At 43.1% G+C, this 10,501-nt stretch overlaps 1 pseudogene; it reads right to left on the reverse strand.

Annotated features, from left to right (window-relative positions):
• Nucleotides 1-1,507: 1,507 nt before the first annotated feature.
• Nucleotides 1,508-4,644, reverse strand: LOC102993997 (olfactory receptor 9I1-like; annotated as a pseudogene).
• Between the last annotated feature and the right edge of the window lie 5,857 nt (nt 4,645-10,501).

A 10,501-nucleotide genomic window follows, 5' to 3' on the forward strand; every position in this document is an offset into this window, starting at 1 on the left:
TACTATACTTAAATACTTTACTTGTTTCACTACTTTCCGTCTTAGTGGGAATTCTTTTTCTGCAAAGCTGTAAGGCCAGGGCCTTCTCACTGACCACTGGTCTAGTGGCTAGGATTTGGTGCTCTCACTGCCGTGACCTGACCTCAATCACTGGCTGGGAACCGAAACCCTGCTTCAAGTCGCTGCGGGCCAAGGCCACCCGAGATGACAACCACAGATAATCCCTGTTGCAGAGTCAATATTGCTTAGCAAATATTCCATTTGCTCTTTTACCTTTAATGGTCCCCATCTAGTGAGGCAGGACTGTGTGACTAGTTCTAACCAGTGGGCTGAAGCATAATGTCCATGTATAATTCTGTAGTCTTTTATCCCTTGCTCTTGTGACTAGGAGTTTTCATGTTCTAGATGGTGCAACTACAAAATAGTGGAGCCACTTTAAGCCTGGGTCTCTGAGTGACTACATGGAGAAGAGCCCCTTGCCAATTTGCACAAGAAAAGAATTGTTAACTAGAATAAAACCTTTGCATTGGAGCTGATGGTTGCCACAGCAAACCCAGACTATTCTGACTATAATCCAAACCACCAAATTGATTTTCATCATCTTCTTTAATCCTTACAACAATTCTTTCAAATAGGAAATAGTAAATTTATTTTTGATTTGAGGAAACTGATATTCTAAGAGGATAAGGTTTTACCTTAGAAGGTAATACCATTTATGAATGTTTGCTATAGATCTCTCATTGCTGACTTTGCAGACCCCAGGAATGAGCTTATTGAGCGCAGTAATTGTCGTGAGTCAGCCACTGATTTTAGGAGGAGAAACCAAGGAATTGGAGATCCAGAATGTAGAGAATTGCCACTTGAAAGGTATATATTAGCGTCCTGGAGATATTAGGAACCACTTGGGAAGATGTAAGTGGAAGAGTAGCTAAAAGGAAGCACCTCCCCCTCTACAACTCTAATCTGTACCAATTGGAAATTCTACTGGGTTCACAGTTCTTTTCATTACCTTCCTCATAATGAGTTGGCAGGTTATCCATACCACAAGAAAACCCCTTATTCTTTCATTAGTATGATTCCCAGCTATGATCTTCCATAAAGAGTAAAAGTCAATATTAATGAGCACAGAGACAAAAAGGATAAAAAAGGGGAAATTGGAAAACTCAAGCATGGTTGAGTTGGGGAATGGGAGGTTGGATATGGTGGCCAGTTTACTATGACTATACTATCTTTTAGCTCTGTGATATCAGACAGCAGCACTATGGCCCTGAGAATTTGGTGAGTGGACTAAAGAGGAAGAGGGGAAGAAAAGAGAGGTAGGGGAGCCATCCAAAAAATGTCACCCAACTTACAGTTTTCCTTGCAGCGCTGCTAGTTCTTGCTCACTTCTCAGGTGCCAGTGAAAGCCACCTACCGTTCATTCTTGAGAGCAAGCACCATATGGTATTGATGCTTATCAGAGCCTGAAGATCTGGGGAGAATATGGGTCAGGATGAAGGACCCTCATCTAAGCTACATCCCTCGGGAACTGGATTTTACAAATGACTTTTCTGATTGCAGCTTTTCCGTCTTTGTTCCTCAAACTGTAGATCAAAGGGTTCAGCATGGGGATGACCACAGTGTAAAAGACAGACACAGTCTTGTCCTTCTCTGGGGATTTGTCTGAGTTAAGTCTCTGGTACATGAAGGCAAGTGTCCCAAAGAAGAGAACAACAGAGGTGCAAGTGGGGAAGGTCTTGGCTCCCCCACCAGCAGACTTCACTCTCAGGATTGTTCTGATGATGAGCATGTAGGAGACCAGAATGATCATGACATTGACCAGGAACATGAGTTTGCCAAAAAAGAGGATGACAATCTCACTTTGTGTCATGCTGCTGCAGGCAAGCTTCAGCAGTGGTGGGAGATCGCAGAAGAAGAAGCTGATCTGATTGTCATCACGGGGGGGAGGGTAAAGATGCACATGGTATGCAGGATGGCCCCCGATACCCCACAGACACAGGCCCGGCCAAAAAGCCCCTACAGATGCCCCGAGTAATTGCTACGTTATAGAGCAATGGGTTGCTAATGGCAACAAAGCGGTCATAGGCCATTACTCTGTGCCTGCACAGATGGTGAAGAAAGAGAGCTGGGCTACACATCAGCCACAGGAGATGACCGTTTTGCTTGTGGTCAGTGTGGCTGTGACCTGAAGGGTGAGGACCGAGGTATGGCAGGCATCTGGCAGGGCAAGATGGCTCAGGAAGAAGTAACACTGGGGTGTGGAGTTGAGTGTCCATTTGGATTAGAACAAACATTCCCACATTTCCCAGATGGGTGACTAGATAGAAGACGAGAAACATCATGAAGAGTGGGCGGCTGGTTCAGGGTGATATGTGAAACCCACAAGAATGAACTCCGTCACAGTGGTGAGATTTCTTTTGGCCACAGGTTCCACATGGCTGGGTGGCCTGAGGAGAATGGAAGTAGAGATTCCAGAGCTGAAGGACTTTGTCTTCTTCAGTGTCAGACATTAGATGAAAACCTCAGATATTCTTCTGCTCAGAGAGAGAAGAGAATGTTATCATTTTAAGAATCTACAACTGGCAGTGACTATGGAGAGTGTTTACCTATCTCTGCATCCCTCCCGAAAATGGACCTCGGGTAGGTATTTCTTCAGGTTCACTTGCTTATTGTCTGTGACTTTCTTTAAGAACAGAGAACTTCAGACTATCGAAAAAAGAAAAAGAACAACTCATCAAAGTCTGTAATGATCATGAAAATATACATACTTTGAAATGCATAAATCAAAATACATAATGGAAAACCACATTAATTAAATCCACCAACATTTCTTGAAGGCTTACTTTGTTTCAGTCTCTCTTCTAGGTGCTTCAAAGACATTGGTCAATAAAAGGTAAAATTCTCAAAAAAAAAAAAAGACTGGAAGGGACCAATCTGGAGTCTCTCTCTTCTAGAATATTCCCAACAAATTGTCATGTAGCCCAGGTGTACACCAGGGCTGACACATATGGCTTCTAAGGCTGTGCCCTGATAAATCCCAGCAGGGCCATTTGTATAGACTGTGATGTGAATGATGCCTCCAGAGTGGTCAGACGCAGAATCCTGTGTTACGTGACGGGGACTTTCTGGGCACTCTACCTTTGGAACATTCTCCCTGTTGGGAAAGCCACAGTGCTCTTTCAGTATCTTCTACACATTAGTATTATGCTCGATTCTGCACGTTGAGTAAAACCCCTCCCTCCCAAGACAGTTATTATACCTACTCTTATCTAGTCTCCTATTCTCCAAGTCAAACATTTCCAGTCATTTCAGCAACTCCTGGTGAGCCCTTTCATAATCCATTTTTGCTCTCCTGTGAACAAGGTTATTGTCTGTCTTGGATCTCTTGAGGGTCCTTGAGAGAAAGTGATTCTGTGAAAACCATTAGATTTATGGAGCACTTATTCTGTGTTTGACATTTCCACATTAATTGGCTGATTTCTCTCAATAATCCTGAAATAGCTGTTATGAATTTCACTCTTGAAATGTGTAAGCTGAGGGTCAGGAAGTTAAAGTGGCTTGTCAAAGAATAAATTGCAAGTGCAGAAGCCAGGATTTAAGCTATGGTGTCACAACCCTAGGGCACTGCTTGCTTCATCAATTTTTAGCCTTTGTAGTCTAGAAGTAGCTCACAGAGAGGGGGTTTATAGAATTTGGTAGAACCAGTTTCCTGTAGAAATCAGGTTGATTCTTCACTTTCTGGTGGTGGGATGAGTTCTTTTGTTAGCTATTGATTGCTCTGGGCCCTGTTCTCCAGGACGATGCCTCTTGGGGTTGAGGGTGGAGGCTGTTCCATCAGGGATTCTGAGACTCATGGGGTGGGGCTCGTTGGAGTCAGGGTTAAAGACTTGTTTGTGAACTATGGGGTTCTCACTAGCCGTAGAACTTCCACAGAACATTTCAGTTTTGATCTTGAGAATTCCATGGCTCATAAGGCAAAATCAAAGTCCTGGCGTTTCAGACACAGAATACCAGGTCCACCAAGTTTCTAACAATTAACTTATCAAAGTAAGGTATGGAAACTGATGCCTATCAAATGTACTGATTAGCGGTAGCTTGAGTATGGACCACCCTGGTTTATTCCATTGCTCCCATCTTCTTTGATCTTAAACATCTTTCTTCCAGAATACTGCTGTTACTGTGATATTTCTGTGCTCCAGCCACCTGCTTCTTTCTGTCCCTCTGTTAAATGTTTCCCATCATTTTTCTCTTCTCTGCTTCCTCATAACTTTGACTTATACATAGTTGTGGCTATTCACCCCATGGAAGTTCATCATCTTTAGCTCTATTGAAAAACTGAAAAATTATTTCAGTTTTTTTTTAGTTCAAATACTTTAAAAAGGGAATTTGATTTATCCAGCTGCCTCTTTGAGAGCAGTCCAAAAGTTAAAAAGTTGAAATTATATAGCCAGCCTACATATTAACTGTCTGCTGTGTCCAAAGAGTCAGTTGTGTGATACAAAACATAGCTTCAAGCCTTCAGGTGGGTTGTGGAAAGCACCGGCATTGTGACATCTTTTTGAGATCCGAGTCTCGAAAACTCAGTTTGGAACTTACTAGTATAGGCATCCTGAATTTGCACTCGCATCTATTATTCTGTTCCATGGCTCAATACATCCTTCTTTCAAAGCAGAATTCTTTATCCTTATTTAACCACAGAATCTTCTTTTCCTTCTTTCCACAGAGATGGAAATTTAGAGACATGGAACCCATGCTTTAGGACACACTTAACTAGATGTCCTCCAACAACTTTTTTGCTATGCTTATATCTGAAGCTCAAGATTATAAATATAAGTTTCTTTGAAGCTTCTGAAAGATTACTCTGAATATTTCAGTATTTGGACTAAATAGCCAGCAAATTCAGATTGCTAAACAATCATATGCTTTAGAGACTTATAGCAATATCCCACTGCTTAGTAGGATTTGGATTGGCCAATCCCACCATCTTTTTTCGGAACAGTCATAACCTTTCAGTCCAGCCCTCGGACATGTCCCACAACATTTGCATAACTTAGTTCACACGGCCTGAGAATAGACACTATCATGCCCTCGTTGACCTAAAAAGAAATATTCACCTGGCAGCTTTCTTCTGGATGGTGGTAGCTAAAACTTGTACCTATTCAAGACATTGTCTCAATGGGAAAACCTCACAATGAGAACATTCCTTGAAACTGTGAGTTATTAGCTGTTGTCTGGTAGTTTCTGCGTCCATGTCCATCCAATGTCTGACATTATGTTAGGAGAGCATCTGGGTGACTGGTTTCTCTTTCTGTCCAGGATTTGGGGGTCACTGTGCACATGACCCTCAGGATATGGGCTCATATGCTCTTCTCCACACTTGTTGGAAATACCTATGACCCTCACACAGAACCCTGGAGTCGGAAAGGAGCCTGTGAGGCAGTTCTGTGATTTTCCTGCTCTGCTCATCGGCGGCCTCAGCCTTTGTGGAGACGCCTCAAGGGACACAGCAGTGGGAAGTAAACGGGAGGCTGACCAGGTGGGGAGCTGCCAACTCAGCCCCAGCTTCAAACAAAGCAGAGTTTCTTTTAACGCTGGTAAACAAACAGGTGCTTCATGTCATTTTGTTTGAAAAGGGCGTTCCAGTGTTAAAAAAAGATTAACATCTGGTCCAATATGTTCTTTTCATTTAGCAGAAGAGAATATTGAACCTCGGAGAAGAAGTTAACTTTTACCTGATGTGTCAGAAAACATTCCCTCCCAAATTTATCTTGATGGGGCCTCAATACGAGCATCTTATTTGGTGCCTCAGGAGAGGCCATGGAGCTGTGAAAGAACAAACCAACCCAGAATGGAGCCACAGGGATGGGAGGATTGCTACGACATAGTCAGGACACTCAGAGGCCAGGTCACCGAGGTTTCCATCTCGTCACCTTCCTCCCTGCACATCTCCTCCTGTAACATCCATTTCTACCTTATCTCTTCAAAAGCTTCTTTCAAGGGTCTTTCTCTCTGACCTCACCAGCTGAGACAACCTCCTCAGAGGGATGGGACTCATCCTTGGTACATGCTCTGAATACCTAGTTATTCAACCATGTGGGTGACAGGGGAGTAATAATATCTCGATGCCAATTACTGTTCCTGCACTTGACATATTTGTTACTAACTGCTGCAACCATCAGTAAGTACGTAGGTCTATGCTTGTTTCACAGAAGACAGAATTAAAGCCTTGGGAAAATAACCTGTACCAAAGGTCACACAGGGCTTCCCTGGTGGCGCAGTGGTTGAGAGTCCGCCTGCGGATGCAGGAGACACGGGTTCGTGCCCCGGTCCGGGAAGATCCCACGTGCCGCGGAGCTGCTGGGCCCGTGAGCCATGGCCGCTGGGCCTGCGCGTCCGGAGCCTGCGCTCCGCAACGGGAGAGGCCACAACAGTGAGAGGCCCGCGTACCGCAAAAAAAAAAAAAGGTCACACAGATAAAATTTAAATTTTTTCAAACTTTTGGAAAGCACACTTAATAGTATCTGGAAAATATATGATCTCCCAACATAGTTACAAGATTTACATTATCTCATAGGGAAAGAACTGGTCCTTTTGTTCCTGCGAGGGGCTTCTATGAAGCACTGCTGATATTTTTGTTTTCTGAGCAGATCCAAGGAGATTGCTGCTGTGGCGATCTGAAAGCCATAGTAAATGCAATTACCTAATCTTCCTTGGGCTGATTTTATGGATATGCTGAAACCCACTTTTGAATAAACTCGCAGCAGGTAGCAAGACCAGGCTGGGCACCCAGTTTTATCCAGAGTTCCTGGGCGACGTTCAAAGCTTGCAACCTCCAGGTTCTCCAGGTGTCTAACTGTTTTGCCTTCTTGCCCAATTCAGATTGCCTTGTTTCTGAATCGTTGAGTTTTCTGATCCAATTGAATCCTTTGGTGGTTTTAACATCTTACAGGTGTCACCTAAGATGATGCTTCTGGTATGAAGGTGGTAATGCTAAATGAAAGAGGGACTCTTTTTTCTCTACGATTCACTGTGATAATTTACTTGCCTGCAGTGGGGGTTACATGAGTCCAGACTTGCCTGTAAATCACAAAATGAACGGGACAGGGCTTCATGTTTCTGGGAGAAGTCATCTGCCTTCAATTAGAGCTGACTCAGGGCTCTCAGTAGGTAAGAAAACAATGGGTCTGGGGATTAAAAAGCTCAGGAGGGTAAGTGGTAGATCCTAAATGACATAATTTCCCATGATCCTCTCTGTGCTCTTCAGGAACTGAACATTGTCACTTCCATGCCACTTCCTCCAGGGCTGGAAAGAAACGGAGAGACAATCCAGTCCTACTTTGATACATTACAGATGAAGGTACGGACCCGGGGGTGGTGGTGCACGTCTTATCCGAGGTCACATAGCTTCTCAGCTACCAGCCGGAGGGCTGATCAGAAATGATGGTGGAGGATGGCTATCGTCAGGGCGAGGAGACTAGGACCGTGAAACCACAGTCTCACACATTAGTCTGGTCTGCTCAAGGATTCTGCTTCCTTCCAGACCCAGTTCAAGTCTTACCACTTCTGGGAAAGCTGACTAAACCCAATATAGATGTTCCCAGCCCTCAGTGAACTGTACCTGGATTTGCTTTCCATTCTATATTGTGGCAGAGTCTTGAGCATCAGGTCTTCTTTAGATTAAACATCTGCCTCACAAAATATTCTGTGGGAGAAGGGTTCAGTCCTTTAGCCTATTTATTTTTTTAAAAAATTTTTATTTTATATTGGGGTATAGTTAATTTACAATGTTGTGTTAGTTTCAGGTATACAGCAAAGTGATTCAGTTATACATATATCCACTCTTTTTCAGATTCCTTTCCCATATAGATTATTGCAGAATATTGAGTAGAGTTCCATGTGCTATACAGTAGGTCCTTATTAATTATTTTATATATAGTAGTGTGTATATGTTAATCCCAAACTATTAATTTATCCATCCCCCCGCCTTTCCCCTGTGGTAACCGTAAGTTTGTTTTCTATGTCTGTGAGTCTCTTTCTGTTTTGTAAATAAGTTCATTTGTACCATTTTTTAAGATTCCAGATATAAGTGATATCATATGGTACGTGTCTTTCTCTGTCTGACTTACTTCACTTAGTATGATGAACTCTAGGTCCATCCCTGTTGCTGCAAATGGCATTATTTCATTCCTTTTTATCAGCCTATTTAATTTTGAAATAAAGGAAGATCACTTTAATGGTGTTAAATCAGTAACAACAACAGAGCTGGGAAAAGTCATAACTGAGAAGGGGCCTCCTAGGGCCCCTTGATTCCCATTTTGTTGCTGCCAAGGAAAGGGGGTAGCCACATCATCTGTCTATGTATCACTAAATCATATGTCTTAGTATCACTAAATCATATGTCTTAGTTTGGCTTATTTTTGATCTTTCTCTCTTTGTATGTGTATTTGTTTTCTAGTTGTTTCGAGTTGGTTGTTTTCTTGAATAAGATAAACATTAATTCTTTTTCCACATAAAAGAAACCTGGAGATAGGCGGCCCACGGCTGGTATGGTGGATTAAAAATGTCATCAGGGGCTTAGGCTCTTTCTGCTCTGCTGTTTTCTATGCGTGGCTTGTAGCTTCAAGGTCACCTTGGTAGCTGAATGGCAGCCAGGGCTCCAGCCATCACATCTACGCTCCAGATCAGAAGAATAAAAACCTAGAGGCAAGTGTTTTGAGTTTTGTGCTATTATAACAATGCTTTATGAACATTCTTGCACCTGCACCCTGGTAGGCATGTGCAAGAGCTTCACCATTGTGCATACTTAGGTCACTGAAATAGCTGAATCACTGTGTATCTTTGATTTTTAAAGTATAATGCCAAATTGTTTAACAAAATTGTTAGACTAATTTATACTACCCATTTTCCATATCCTTCTCAATATAGTGGTGTCATACTCTTTAATTTTTGCTAATCTAACGAGCATACTGTGGTTTCAAATGGCATTTTCCTGATTACTAACAAGAATAAATATCTCTTCATAGGTTTATTGGCTATTTGGATAGTCTTTTGTGAATTACCTGTTTGAGCCTTTGTGCCATCTTTTCTTAGTGATTTTTAAGTACACGCACGGGCACGTGCGCACGCGCGCGCGCACACACACACACACACACACACAATATAATAGTCCTTGTTGATTGTGTGTCTTAAAAAGATTTTTTTCCCATTCTGTGCTTTGACTTTTCATCTTTTTTTTTTTTTTTTTTTTTTGTGGTACACGGGCCTCTCACGGCTGTGGCCTCTCCCGTTGCGGAGCACAGGCTCCGGACGCGCAGGCTCAGCGGCCATGGCTCACAGGCCCAGCCGCTCCGCGGCATGTGGAATCTTCCCGGACCGGGGCACGAACCCGTGTCCCCTGCATCGGCAGGCGGACTCTCAACCACTGCGCCACCAGGGAAGCCCAGGGATGTTACTTTTGAGATTAAGTTTCAAAAAGACTGTGGTGGGCAATTAGTTCTGAGGAAAGTCATCTGTCATGTTGTGAGCTGCCTCATGGGGAGGTCCATGTAGCAAGGAACTGACATATTTGGCTACCAGTGGGGAAGGATCCAGGTCTTCCCAAATCCATGCCTTCACTTTCAGCCCTTGCCAACATGTTAATTACAGCTTTGTGAGAGACCCTGAGCCAAAGACATCCAACTAACCTGTGCCTGGATTCCTGACCCTACAGAAACTGCAATAGGAAATGTTTGCTGCTTTAAGCTGCAAAGTTGACAATAGACAACAATAGACAGTGACATGCAGTAGGGGAACTGTTGTTCTATAGCCTCATGGGGAGATGCTATAGATGGCAAACCGAGCTTCAATACTCTGCTTACGTCTTGGGGTTCTTTTTTCCCCTTGGATGTTTAGCCTTTGATTTTTTAGTATCTTTTCACCATTTTATTTTTATCTTTTTACATGTTTTTAAGGAGCCAGCTTGGTCAGAAAATCCTAGTCCACCATATTGCCAGAAATAGAAGTCCTATTCATTTAAATCTTTCTGCTTTTCAATAGATCTTGTGTGAGCACCTACTGTGATTCAGGAGGTGCACTAAAAATAGCAGTTCTTGCCTCCATGGAACTTACATTTTACTGGGGGTGGGGATAAAAAACAAACATGCAGTTAGATATCAGGCATTGTTGTGTCTTGAAGAATAAAATAGCAGGGTAGGGGGATAGACAGTGACATGCAGTAAGGGAGCTGTTGTTCTAGATATGGTGCTCAAGAAGGTTTCTCCCAAATGAGGCAACATTTCCGCAGAGACCTGGATAAAGTAGATGAATGGGTCTTGTAGGTTGATAATGGGAGGGCGGGGGAGGAGAATGCTTGTGTAGGTAGTTTCTCCTTTGTAGGTCTGCAGAGGATGCTGGAAAGCAGGCATGGATCTCTCATTTCTTTTTTTTTTTTTTTTTTTTTTTGGTACGCGGGCCTCTCACTGTTGTGGCCTCTCCCGTTGCAGAGCGCAGGCTCCGGACGCGC

The sequence above is a fragment of the Physeter macrocephalus genome, chromosome 16 (assembly GCF_002837175.3).
Source record: "Physeter macrocephalus isolate SW-GA chromosome 16, ASM283717v5, whole genome shotgun sequence".
In the NCBI taxonomy this organism is placed as follows: Eukaryota; Metazoa; Chordata; class Mammalia; order Artiodactyla; family Physeteridae; genus Physeter; species Physeter macrocephalus.